The following is a 14,894-nucleotide window of genomic DNA, read 5'->3' as shown; positions in this document are numbered from 1 at the left end:
TGAGGAACACCAGAACAACCAGCAAGTGGATAAAGCTGCTAAGATTGAAGTGGCTCAGGTGGACTTAGATTGGCAACATAAAGGTGAATTATTTTTAGCCCGGTGGGCCCACGACACCTCAGGCCATCAAGGCAGAGATGCAACATATAGATGGGCTCGTGACGGAGGGGTGGACTTAACAATGGACACTATCGCCCAGGTTATTCACAAATGTGAAACATGCTGCAATTAAGCAAGCCAAACGGTTAAAGCCTCTCTGGTATGGAGGACGATGGCTGAAGTACAAGTATGGGGAGGCCTGGCAGATTGACTATATCACACTCCCACTGACCCGTCAAGGCAAGCGCTATGTGCTTACCATGGTGGAAGCAACCATGGCTGGAAACATACGCTGTGCCCCACGCCACTGCCCAGAACACTATCCTGGGCCTTGAGAAACAAGTCTTGTGGCAACACGGCACCCCAGAGAGAACTGAGTCAGACAATGGGACTCATTTCCGGAACAACCTTATAGACACTTGGGCCAGAGAGCATGGCATTGAGTGGGTATATCACATCCCCTACCATGCACCAGCCTCTGGGAACATCGAACGGTACAATGGGCTGTTAAAAACTACACTGAGAGCAATGGGTGGTGGGACTTTCAAACACTGGGATACACATTTACCAAAAGCCACCTGGTTGGTCAACACTAGGGGATCTGCCAACAGGGCTGGCCCAGCCCAATCAGAACTTTTACGTACTGTAGAGGGGGATAAATTTCCTGTGGTGCACATAAAGAATTTGTTGGGGAAGACAGTCTGGGTTATTCCCGCTTCAGGTAAAGGCAAACCCACAAACCCACTTGTGGGGTTGCTTTTGTTCAGGGACCTGGATATACTTGGTGGGTAATGCGGGAAGATGGGGAAGTCCGATGTGTACCTCAAGGGGGTTTGATTTTGGGGGAAAACAGCCAATGAACTCAATTGTATGCTGTTGCCTGCTCTATAACACTTTTATAGCCCACCAGCTAGATATCTTCAGGTCACTAGCAACTGACCCTGACTTCCCTTCAATCATCACCTCAACAAAGAATGAGTTTTGAGGAAACCAGACGAGCTCAGCAGTGACCAGACGAGTTTGGCGGTGTCATCAGCAGGCAACAACCCAAGACTGCACACCGTCCCTCCTGCCCTGAAAGACTATTACAACAGATGGAGCCTGACATCATGGACTAGATGAATTCAGCAATTTTATAGGGATTGCTCCATGGGCTAGGGAATGATGTCTTTCCCTTTGTGTGTGGGTGTGGGTGTATATTATGTGTATATATGGGACAGGGGCGATGGTGTGTTGAGAGATGTGGGATCTGAGCATGACATGAATGGTATGGAATAAGGGGTGGATACCGTCCTGGGTTCAGCTATACCAGCCATTTTTCTCCTTCTTAGTAGCTGGTGCAGTGCTGTGTTTTTTAACTTTCAGCCTGGGAACAACGCTGATAACTCCGATGTTTTCAGTTGTTGCTAAGTAATGTTTTCTCTGACCAAGGACTTTCTCAGTCTCATGCTTTGCCAGGGAGGAGGGGAAGCCGGGAGGAAGCAGAGACAGGACACCTGGCCCAAACTAGCCAAAGGGGTATTCCATACCACAGCACGTCATGCCCAGTATATAAACCAGAGGGAGTTACCTGGAAGGCCCAAATCACTGCTCGGGTCGGGCTCGGTATCGGTCGGCGGGTGGTGAGCAATTGTATCCTCTCCCCTTGTTATTTCACTAATCATTATTATCATTGGTGGTAGCAGTAGTGGTTTTGTATTATACCTTAGTTACGGGACTGCTCTTACCTCAACCCGTGGGAGTTACATTCTTTTGATTCTCCTCCCCATCCCCCCGGGAGTGGGGGAAGAAGAAGAGGGGGAGTGAGCGAGCGGCTGCGTGGTTCCAAGTTACCAGCTGGGCTCAAACCACGACAGTAGATTTTGAGAAGCAGTGTGGATACATTACAAAATGTCTATCTGCCACACCAAAGTGTCCTGTTCGACTTTGCAGCTCCTTGTTGCTCTCTACACACAATGGAGTGGACATCGTCCTGTGAAAGTCAGTCTAACATGATTTTAAGCTACAGAAAGAGGCTTTGTTCAGTAAGAAGGGCTAAAGAGTGTTTAAAAATACTTAAGAGAGCAGGGACAAGCAGGGACAAAATCTTATGGCCTGTTCTGGTAGCCAGGGCAAGTCAGCCCAGTACTTCTGCTTTTGCCTGAAGGGTTTTGCAGTATTACCACCATTGCCTGATCGGCAGATCTCAGAGAAAACTCTTGTAGGTTGAGGAGCATGTTGGCACTTAAGCAGTATTGAGGGATAGGATTATGAGCAGGACAGAAAGCTTGTAATATCTATATGGAGTATGTGCTAATCTGAAAATCCTGTGATTCTGGTTTAAAAGATGAGGTTTTTGACAGGGAATAAGGAGATGTTTCGGAAAACACTTGTTAGTGCTTCAAGGTTCCTTCCAAAAAAATTGGTAGGACAGTCATAAATTTGATAGAGTTGTCTACTTTGCACTAGTCTTCTTTAAAAAGGCTGTTTTAGCCAAAGCTTTAAAAAAGTCAGCCTGAGGCAAAGCACCAATATAAAAATTTTTAGCTTGAATAATTGAGTTCTGTAGAGTGATAATTATTTTAAAAATGCAGAATAAGAAGGTTTTATACTTAAAAACGTTAGTGATTCTAAATATGTATGACAGATTAATCTACAATAATAACACAACAATAGCAAAAGAATAGAGAAAAACCTTTTCTCTGCTGATTGGATAAACTGAATACAACGCAGAAACTGATGCTTTCTTCCAGTAAGGGCTGAACCCAGTCCCACCCTGAAGCGTCCTGTGACAGAAGCTCTGTCAAGACACAAGTAAAAGGAAAAAAAAAATCATTTCTAAAAATGAGTGATTAGTAAATCTCACTCATTACCTCAAGAAAGAAGCAATGTGGACAATTAACGTGCTACCAATTACTCTTGAAGATGACTACCATTGCTGAAACTTGCAAACTCAACATACAGCCATGTTAATGATTGGAAAAAATATTATGCTGATATGTAATTAAAAGAAGGAATTAATTTGTGATTAAGCTGTCCTATGTGAGTAACGTTGGGTGAAATTAATTTAGCAGGCAATATGTGTATATATATATATGCAGGGGAAAAAGTGGATGTGGAAAAGCATAAAACTTTATTGATGTAGATTTTCATAACATGCTAACAATATAGTAAGTCTGGAAAGGTGTCCAATAAAATCCAGGTAGCAAAACAGTAAGAAAGAGCTTAAAGATTAGTTCTGAGTCTCTAAGGCCCTCAGGTTTACATAAACAGAAAAGGTATTGTCAGTGATAATGAGGACTACATGAGCTTTCATTCCAAAGGGTCCCAAACAAGTTATGAGCTACATGGTGGAGATGCTTTGCAAAAAGGCAACGTTCAAAGGGAAATCAAGGACCTCCTGGGCAGTGGCGAAGATCTGCAGCTCCAGCTCTTCTAGAGAGAGTGGAAATGGGTGTCTGCGGCAGTACCTCAACCCCTGCCACGTACCCCTCCCTCTGCCCCAGCTCTCTGTAGCTGGTTGTGGCTGCCTCTGCTGAGATGAGAAAGCAAGCAGGTGAAAAATCTGGTTCCTTTCATTCTTGGAAGGAAAGTGTCTGGGAGGCACATACTGCTGGGCCAGTCTGGGTGGAGACATCTTCCACAGCATCCAGAAGTGCAGGGATTTTACAGCAGCTGCTATCAAGGGCAAAAGATAAGTTTAGGGAATTCAAGCCATATCCTAATGTTTATATAATAGATGAATTTTGACAGTGAATTTCATGACAATTCTTTAATATTGATTATATAAATTATTTTCAGGGGACAGGCTTCTGTCTTCAAAAGCTGTCTCTATTTTGTAAAAAAAAAAACACAACCAAAAACCAAAACCAAAACCCCTAACATAAACAAAATAAGAAATATTAATCTTAAGCAATAAAAATACGTACTTTGGGTCTTTTTTTTTTTTTTTTTTTTACCAAATATTTTTGGTTTCTAAAAATGTTTTAAAGTTAACTGCATGTGTGTGTATGTTTACAATGCTTTGGTTTTCTGGTAAGTCAGAAGGGAGAATAATTCTTCCAGAAATAGAAAACTCAGCAGATTATAAGGACAAACCACTGAACAAGTCATAAGAAAAAAGCACTTTATACTTTTTAAGCATGAATTATGTCTTGAATTTAGCACCTACATTGGGAGATCCTTCTTTATCAAGGAACAGCACCTACAAGAAAAAATTGTTTTTCACCAGTTAAATCATGGCCACTGTGTGGTTGTAATCTTTGGGTAATAGATTAAAGGGAATCATCTCCTCCTCAGTCTTCTGTTAGAGGCTAAACAGAAAACACCTTTCTTGAGCTGAACTTCTGACTTTATCATCTGAAGTATTAATCTGACAATTTGAGCAAATGATTATTGAAATTAATATCACTAACCAATTCAGTTACTAATTCAGCATTGTTGTGAATTCATTTTTATTACTGTGTTGTTCATAATTAGAACACTGAACTCATAGCAGACAGCTTGTTTGTGTATGTAGAAATGCAAATTGTAAAAAATACAATCTGTTGTTTTATTCTTACAAGAGTTCAATGATTTCTTAAAAGCCACATATTTATTTGTAGGAATGAATATATAGTAGGTATTTAATGTTTATTATGACTCACTAAATGTCACAGTCCATTACAAGATACTAAACAATGCCCAGATATACTTTTAACATGTAATGCAATGTATTGTAAAAAACAAAACCTTTAATATGTTACAAAACCTTCAATATGTGATGCACAGTTTTAAAAAATGCTCTTAGGCTTTACTAGTCTTACTGGTGTGGAAATAACCTTAGATTTATTTTCAGTTGAATTGGTGCTCTCTTGTGCAGCTCAGCTCTATATGGCAACCAGACAAACCACAGTAATGCAGTAGCTTTTGATCTTTTGCCCATGTATTTTGGCAGCTAAATCAAATGAACTTTGAAAGAGACTTACATCGAACTGATATCTTCACTATATGTAGGAAAATGAGTGATTATGCTATTGCTGGTGATAGTTTCTCTTGCATTTGGTTCAGGGTTCTCCAAAGTGTTTTCTGTATAATGTATAAGTATTTATACATGTGAGTATATATATAAAAAAATATATTTACACATATGTATGCATATATATGCATACAAATATTTTCTCTCAGTCTTCTCTTTAACTTTGCAATAGAAGTATATCCCTGACTTGATATAAACTTTCAGAGACCACAGCTGTATGACATAGCATGAGTAATCCCTTAGAAAATCAGCATAGTTGAAGTTGGAAGGACAAATATTTCAGATCAGAAACATCACAGAGATATTTGACCAATACAAAACTGCACATATTTTTTAGCCTGGTTCCTAAGACAGAAGTTAATTTCTGATTTAGTTTTCTGCTCAAGGGAAAGCCTTAGAACTTTGGAATTTGGGAAAAAGATCAGAACTAAAGTGTTTTTAGTGATAATGTAAAATACTTTTTCCTTCTTACAATGTACAGTCAAAGTGCCACTGAGGTATGTTTTTCAAATATAGCCTGGTTACATCACATACTGCTGAAAGAGTAAAAAGTGCTCAAAGTTATGTAGAGAATAAGTTTGCAAGGTCTGGTGTCACATTCTGTGATTTAATGGCTGCAGCAATAGTTTTGTAGGCTTTTTCCCTCTGATCAAACACAACATCAGCTGTTGTCATCAACTAGGTAGACAAATTTGTTTCTGCTCTTTCATTTCAACTGAGACCATGACTTCTGCCCATTGCACTGGCACCTAGCAGAAATAGGAAACCACCTTCTGACCTTGATTTTTGTAAATAAACAGCATATGAAATTATTAGGAATAGTATGCTGCAGGCTCATCTTTCTGCCAAAAGGCATACAGAGTTCCTTTGCTCATTCTGTCTATATATATCAAACAAAGCAATTATATTGCCATTTAATGCTGAAAAGACTATTTCTTTTGTAAGTAATAATACAGAGATGGTGATTGTTCTCCAAATAGGGTCGTATGGTGACAGAGAGACAGTGGGTGCTATTAAAAGCTTGACATTTATCACTCACACTGGTTAAATTTGTCATGGTATTTGTGGCATTTGCCAATCTAAATATAGAGAATGCCACAAATGCCACATAACAAATAATGCTGTGCAAAACTCAACAAACTGCTGGTGGTGCTTTGCTAACCTACAGCGCTCCATGTTCTGGAAATGCATTGCAGGTATTATTAGCTAGGAATTTATCAACATGGAAAGGCAAAAGGTTTATTATACTTTTCTTTTCCTTTACCTTGCCTATTTAGACCTGAAGGTCTTTTCTATAGGAAATATTTCTGTGTGTCTGCCTGTAGGCTCCAGAGCAGTGAAGCCCCTGTCAGAGTTTGAGTGTCCTAAAGTTAATAAAACCCAGATCATGACATGTCATTCACACAGACAAAAAGGAGCCTGTCCAGTACATGAAGTTTAAGAAATATTCCTGGAAAATATACCACGAATCTTGTGACAAATAACCTACTGTGCAAGTCTTGCTGGAAGAAATGGCTTTTCAAGGAGAAATTTGTTCTCTAGCACATAATTTAAGAGTTCTAGGGCTCTGTTTAAATCCTGGAGGACAGAATGGATATAATCAATCACATTGGACACTTTTAAGACACAGGAAAATCGTCATTATTTTATTTTCAATAACTGCAGAAAAGGTGTTAAGATAAAAAAGTGCATAATGGAACTATTGTTTTCTCCACCTATTAAACTTTAATGCTGGTAGAGGAGAAAAATGTAAGACAACATTGTCTTACAGTGTTGGGATTTTGGAGTCCAGGCACCCAATTCCCATTCTGACCTTGGAAATTATTGTTTCTTGACTTCTCTGGGTTCACAGGGTGAAAACGAAATGGTCAGCTGCTCTCAAGTCCTACCCGCAGGTACAGTTCTGCCACTGTTTGACCGGAGGAGGTGCTGTGGTACTAAAGCAACAATTCTCACAGGTGTGAAGTCATGTAAAGGGTATTTTGCTATGCCTTAAGAAAGTGTAGAAAAAGTTGAAAGAATGTGGCCATAGTTGTCACCAAGTTCTTCATCTTTAGTGATGATGTGCACTTGATTCCTTAACTGGATTCTTATAGGACAGACCTAAACCTAGAGTTAGATAATTTCCCAGTCGCAGAGCTCTTGAGACTGACTATTAGATTGTCTCTTAGGTTTTTGAATGCATCTGATTACAGCAGATGGCACTGAAGAGTATATAACGAAATTCCTGGGCTATCAACAAAACCTGTGTTACCAGTCAGTCCTGCTCTCAGTCCTTGAAAAGAACTCCCTTGCTGGGGGACAGCCTGCCTCACCATGGTCTTCACCACAGGCTGCAGGCGAATCTCTGCTCTGGCATCTGAGCACTTCCTCCCTCTCCTTCTGCACTGACTTTGCTGTCTGCAGAGTTGGTTCTCTCACATATTCTCACTCCTCTCTCTGGCTGCTGTTCCACAGCAGTATTCCCCACCTCTTAAACACATTATCTCAGAGGCACTACCACTGTCACTGATGGGCTCAGCCTTGGCCAGCAGCGGGTCCATCATGGAGCCGGCTGGTGTTGGCTTTATTGAACATGGGGGAAGCTTTTAGCAGCTTCTCAGTGTAGCCCCCCCCACTACCAAAACCTTGTCACACAAACCCAATACGTATGCCTACCAAAATGCTGGAAATTTTATGTGTTAAAAACAGATATATACCTCTGAGTATACTTTGTGATTTCTGAGATGATTTTCATAATAAATATCAAACATAAGAAGCACTTTTGTATTCTCTTCAGAATGCAGTGGTAAGTAGTAACAGAAGACCATTTAAAATTTGAGTCACGTACTGCTTTAACTTTGTCTTTTTTATGTGTATTGTGATTTAGTTTTCCTATTTACACATTCAGTTAATTAAAAACAAAAATATTTTTTTAAAAAGCTATTCATAACCATGGTTGCAATGCACTTGATTTGTTCCAATCTGTTCCTACCAAGCTGTGGTAGGTCATACCATCTCTGCAGGCCAATCATTACTGCCCTGTGACGCAAGCATATTGGTACTTCCTAATTCTGGAAAGACTTTTCTCCCCTGCTTCCAGAGAAAAGAACAATGAAATAACGTTTATTTAATTATTTTGATATATTCACTTGATATATTTCTCTGACCAACCCTTCCAGTGAAAAGAAAGGATAGTTCTCATTTACTGTGTCAAAACCAATCATAGAATCGTATCATAGAATGGTTTGGGTTGGAAGGGACCTTAAAGCTCATCTAATTCTACCTCCCCTGCCATGGGCAGAGGGAACCACCTTCCACTAGACCAGGTTTTTCAAAGCCTGGCAACAATGTCTTACTTTACACTATGCTTTTTTTTTTTTCCCCAAAATCTTCCTAAAAACAGAGGAAAACCACATTATTGGGAAAGGCTAAGAATGAGAGGAGAGACCTTATAAAAAGGGAAACTCAGTCCCTGTTCTCTGCTTGAGGATGCTTCTATCATCATGGCACAAGCAGGAGACTTGCCACCCAATTTAGTGTAGCTTGTTGGCCGCGCTGTCTTCCACAGTGAAATATGCTGTACGAAGTGTATTTTCCATTCAACAGGAACTCTGCCTGTACAGTGTGTATGACTCACACACCTGTCTAGTTGGTGTTCTTCGGATTAATTGATCTATCTTTGAGCTCATGTTTTCCTTCATGCCTTGTTTGCTTCTGTGGCAGTCATATTTGGATTTCACACGTTCTTCATTTTTGCCGTACATAGTGTCTTCAAGCCCAGAACAGTGTGCACTGACATTTCAGGTAGCATGATACTGGACTTTGGTAACTAGTTGGTGTAATTAAACTAAATATGCTTCACAAATATTTATTAAAGCCCTGTGGGGACTTGGCTGTCATTTTTCTCTCTGCCCCACTGCACTAGCTTTCTGGTAAGCCTTTTCTCTTTATAAAACAATTTCTGCCCTAAGGCAGGTCCTTTGCTTCAAGGAAATATATGAAATAATAAAATGCATCAAACAACACTAATGACACAAATCAGATCAGTAATCTATCCATGTATTTTTCGCATACTAATTATTGACTTCATGTTTAAACAGGTCAGGTACTTACCGGTAAATATTTGAAGTCACTTGCCTATATTTTGCCTACTGAAAATCTAGGATGGATATACTTACATTGAAATCGGGGCTGGAAATCTGCTCATCTCTATTTCTCAACATCAAAAGAGGTCTGGTTTCAAGAAAACACTGGATAGCCCATACTGAGACATGAGGCCTTGAAACTCCTGTCAAAAAATGCTCTGTGTGTAATTTTTATCTATTTTAACCATGTGAAAATCTTTATTAAATTTAAAGCTTAGGAGCCATGGTCCTTCTGTTTTCTTGATTCACTGTAACCTAACTTCTTAGGCAAAGTAAAGCTTCTGGGATAAGACAAGTCCTCCATTGACTCGTTCTTACAAGCTTCCATCAGCAAGTCCGTGTTTCATTGTGGCTCTGTGCTGAAGAAGGAAAATGACAGTAAATATGGATGGGGAAAGAGATGTTTACTGTCCTGGGCCAGGAGGTATGACCTCCTTATTGGTTTGAACGCAGCCCTGAGGAATGTGTGTGCAAAATTAAGATATCCTGGAGGGGGTGATTGAAGAAAATAAAATTCTATATTTCTTTTATTGTGTTCCTGACAGGTACAGACACTTGAAAATATAAGAGATGCTTCAAAACCTGAAAAAAAAAAAAAAAACCCCAAACCCAGAAAATGTAGTATTTACAATAAATCTTAGTAATTGATACAAAATAATAGTTGATTAAAATGTACACATGAAATATTTATCCATTTGCATTAAAGTGTAAATATATGACACTGTTCTCAGTCTGTTGTAACCTTTGAATTTCAACAGACATTTTAAATGGTGGATTCTACTCTTCAAGGTCTGTTTTAGGTGTTCAGCCTGGCAAGAGGTGGGCAATGGAACCTTTCAGTTTCCCTTGATCTTCAGGGTAGAGCTGGGAAAGCACCAGCGGAAGGATACCCAGGGGTGACTCAAACATCTGCTTGGTGCATGAACCAGCCTGTCCACACCGGGCCACTGAGCCTCCTGGCAACACTGTAAAGAAGGTGTGGATAGGGTAAGGAAAGGCACGTCTTTCTATGCTGTTTGCCACTCAGTAGAAGAGACATAGGTTTAGATTACGGAAATCATGGAGTAAGGTCCCATGAACTTTTTTTTTCTTTTTTTTAATAAATCACTGATAGTTTGGTTATGTTTTTCACAGGAAAACAGTCATCCCTTTCTTACGGGAAAGTGTGAAAGAGGTTGCAAACAGCTACAAAGCCGAATTTCTAAATCTAAAATGCAAAGTAAGTATCTGGTTAAAATGAGGACAGATTTGCATAAGATGTGTATAAATCAATGTAGCCCTTGAGCATCTCTGACCTTCACAAGAAATTATGTGGGTTTCACTGTTATCTAGAAAAAGAAACTGCAGCTTTCAATACCATAGCAACATTATGCATAATGCTGATTTGTTTGTTTTCTTAAAAACATAAATAAATCATGCACAATTGTTGGTTTTCTACAATGCTTTACGAAAGATTAAATTTATCTTTTTGTCTTGCTGTATCACAAATTGTTTCCCACAGCATCATCTCTAGTACATTCTGGAAAATATAGTTATGAATTGAACCACTTGAACTTTCTGTGGGACAAAACCATGAGTATTGTAATCACAACTTTATGAAACTCAGGGCTTTTGCTTCATAGAAAATTCAGATAGTCCAAATTTGATTTTATTCCATTTTGGAATAGAAACATTACAAAAATGTAATGAAATGCTCATCCTGGAAAACTTTTTGTTTAGGAAAGATTAACAAAGGTAGTCTGAAAAGAAAGCATGCTTCACAGCATTGAGTAGATGCTGTTTGTTAGTAACAGTTGTGGAACTCACAAAAATGTCAGTTTAAATCACCACCTCTGAAATGCCAGATGTGCATAATTGGGATGGGTCCAGGAAACTATTCTGTGTCTATGAATTGGTGTTTTCCAGTGAAAGCGTATAGTCCTATAGACTAGACTAAACATTCTAGACTAAAAATTGGCACTTCTGAATGTTTATAAAACTTAACTTCACTTGAAGAATTTTTTTTTTTTTTAATGTTCTGTGAAGTCTACAAACTATGTCAGATTCTTCTCTTAAAACCATGAGATATACTTTTGATCCACATATACTAAACTCACTGAAAAGATAACTCAGTAGATTTTACCTAGGACCTTACCTGAGTCTAAATTCATGTGGAATTTAAATATATTCTACCCACATAGGCTGTTTAAATAACCTCAAATAAGGTTATTCAGGACTTCTAGAGAACAGGAGTTACTATAGAATTATTTATTAAATGTTATTTCATATTTCTTTTTGCAGTCATGCAAATAGACACTAATATAGACACAAATAGACACAAATAGACACTAATTATAAAACTCATGCATAAATGCACGCATTTGCACACACATGCATATGTGCGTGTACGCATTTATACCTTATGTATCTGTAACGGATTTAATATCAAATATATTTCACACATTTTTATTGTAACTGTAGAATCTTTGACAGAAAGATAAAAACCTCTGCATTTCATTCTAAGCTCCTGCTTTTCACTCCTGTTCACTGACATAGTTTACTTTCAAATCAATCATTTGACTGCCCCAGTTTCTTCAAGGGATTGTTTCAGCCTGACCTCTGAAGGGATGCCTTGATGTAACGTGAATTCTCTTCTGAGACTGATGATATAGGGACAGAGAGGACAAGAGTGAGGGGCACCAGGAATACTGAAGACATATGGTGGTGTAACAATCAAAACAAAGGAAAACAACTCTGCCGTAAATCACCACGCTGAACTGAAAGCAGCTGTGAGTACAGAGATTCAGCATTTAGATGAAGACAAATGTAGACAACCCCAAGCAAACAGTAGGTCTGAAAAAAATGCTTCATGTAATGCATTCATACTGAAATACTGAAGCATGATCTTTCATAAATTTTTTTTTTCCCTATGAAATAAAAGAAGCATCAAAATGCTGCGAAGAGGACTCTTTTTTCTTGTTATATGATCTTGGTTTTTGCTGTGCTGGGTATTCTGAAGCACCCAGTAACTTTCTCAAAATGTGTTTTCAGCCATTAGAGATTTAAAAATATTTTGTTTTAAATAAGATCTTAAGAGGTTTTAAATTCCGGCTCCACTGAAGTCAGTGGGACTTGCCATTAGTACCATGAAAATTGACTATCATAGGATTACTATGATATTATGATATAGATTGTTTTTAAAAAATATATGATTATCATTAAATGTAAGTGAGTTTCGTCCACTTACTATTGGTAACTCCTTTTGATTAGTAAGGAAAAGATGAAAATAAGGTTTGCCAAACTGAGTCTAACGAGTGTTCTGTATTGGTTCTGACATAGTGGCTGTAAAATTGGCTCATATTTTACCATAATGCCCTAATCAGTTACATAGGGCTGTGTATCTTTTGTAATATTTACCTTTAAAAGACTAGACTCTAAGAAAAAAAAATCAATTATTCACCAGTAAGAGATCATTTTCATTCCCATATTAAATTTGTTATTATGTTAGCATGTGCATATTTCATTGCATCCTTGCAATGTGTACTAAACCTGGTTATATGGAATCCTTCATAGTCTTCCATGTCCAAGGTATTTTTGAAGGGGTTTTTCTTTAGTGAGTACAGAATCTCAAAGTAGACTATAATGGGAATCCATACAAGATTTTCTCACAAATTTACACTTAAGCCATCATAGTCCATTGTCCTGGGTTCAGCTATAGCAGTCATTTTTCTCCTGCTTAGTAGCTGGTGCAGTGCTGTGTTTTTTAACTTTCAGCCTGGGAACAACGCTGATAACACCGATGTTTTTAGTTGTTGCTAAGTAATGTTTATTCCAACCAAGGACTTTCTCAGTCTCATGCTTTGCCAGGGAGGAGGGGAAGCCGGGAGGAAGCAGAGACAGGACACCTGACCCAAACTAGCCAAAGGGGTATTCCATACCACAGCACGTCATGCCCAGTATATAAACCGGGGAGAGTTACCCGGAAGGCCCAGATCACTGCTCGGGTCGGGCTGGGTATCGGTCGGCGGGTGGTGAGCAATTGTATCCTCTCCCCTTGTTATTTCACTAATCGTTATTATCATTGGTGGTAGCAGTAGTGGTTCTGTGTTATACCTTAGTTGCGGGACTGCTCTTATCTCAACCCGTGGGAGTTACATTCTTCCCATTCTCCTCCCCATCCCTCCGGGAGCGGGGGGAGGAAGAAGTGGGGGGGGGGGGGGGGAGTGAGCGAGCGGCTGTGTGGTTCTGAGTTACCGGCTGGGCTCAAACCACGACATCCATGAAGCTACATTAATGGTTGATTTAGCACAATGTGAATGCTCGTTTGAAAATGGGGAAAGACAAAAGGGAAAATCAAGATACAGGTAGCAGATGGTCTGGTCACTGGAATATTTTACTTCTTCTGTACATTTTTTTCCAGAGCCTGCCAGTTCCTAAGGATTTGATTCAATTATGTTTTCCTTCTCCTGGCTGCAGCTTGTGTGCAAAGAAGTCGGAGCTTATGCTCAGGAGTTTGCAAGAATATATACATATGTGTATATGTATATATCTGCATATATGCCAGAAGTATATGCAATTGTCATCCACTATATAGGTCCAAAATATTTCCAAGGAAATTGATTTGAGCTGTTAATTTGTGCATTAAAAGGTCTTCATGGACTGCTGACAAGACCCCCATGAAACTTGAGTGATTTTGTCTGCCAGAGAATAAAATCTTCTGTAACTAGGAAATTATGATACATAAAATTTGTTTTCTAGTTAAAGCAGTTACATTTAGATATTTTAAATTCCATTAGTTCAGAACACTGAGGAATATTTACTTAATACCTGTCCCCCTCAAGAATATTTCTTATACTAACCACCCCCTGCAAAAATAGTTATGGAAATTCAGCATAATTTACAAGCCCTCACTTTAAAAGCTTGTGAATATTCATAAATTTATTCCTTCTTTACAGGTAACATTCATTGATTTTCCAAAGAATTTTCCCTTTGTAGCAATCTTCAGTTGTAGATACGGACCTCTGATGCATAGTAGGGTCTTAATATGGTTATTAGGCTATTTTGTCTGCTTATCCATTACAGAAAATCCTCAGTTCTGTGCACTTGACAACTTCCTATTCGCAAGCATGAAACGTATAAATATAGGCTGTATTTCATCCTCACAAAAAGGAACCGAATTGCTTGCCCCGCTATTGACAGCTTTGACACAAGCGCTGTTGGCCAGCTGTGAAGAGTATACTACCTATTTCTTGGCAGCAAAATGAGAGTGTTCTTGAAATGTTGCTTTCTTTTGTGAAGGATTGAGGTCATTAGTACATCTGGGTCTCATGTCTTTTGGGAAGTCTTTACTTTTTGAACTATAGGAAAAATACACTTTCTGTGGTGTGAAATACTCGAGTTGTCTTTTGAAGGAATCTCATCTGAGAGAAAAACACTGAGAGGGATTTCTTACTAAGATCCACATAGCAGCTGACTGCAGTTAGGATTGTAACCATACCGTGGGGGGAGAATGTGGCATAAATGCTCATTTTAATGAGAGAGAAAGTGTAGGTGGAAGCAGATGACCTAGATGATTTTATGAATAAAAGATCTAATCTCATGCAATCATTTCATTAATACACACACGGCATCAAATGAAAACAAAGAGTAGCAGATGGCTATGAGAGGTCTTAAAAAGGCATTTTCAGTTTAGT

Source organism: Strigops habroptila, chromosome 4, assembly GCF_004027225.2.
Source record: "Strigops habroptila isolate Jane chromosome 4, bStrHab1.2.pri, whole genome shotgun sequence".
Lineage (NCBI taxonomy): Eukaryota > Metazoa > Chordata > Aves > Psittaciformes > Psittacidae > Strigops > Strigops habroptila.
Note: the sequence above shows the minus strand (reverse complement) of the source record.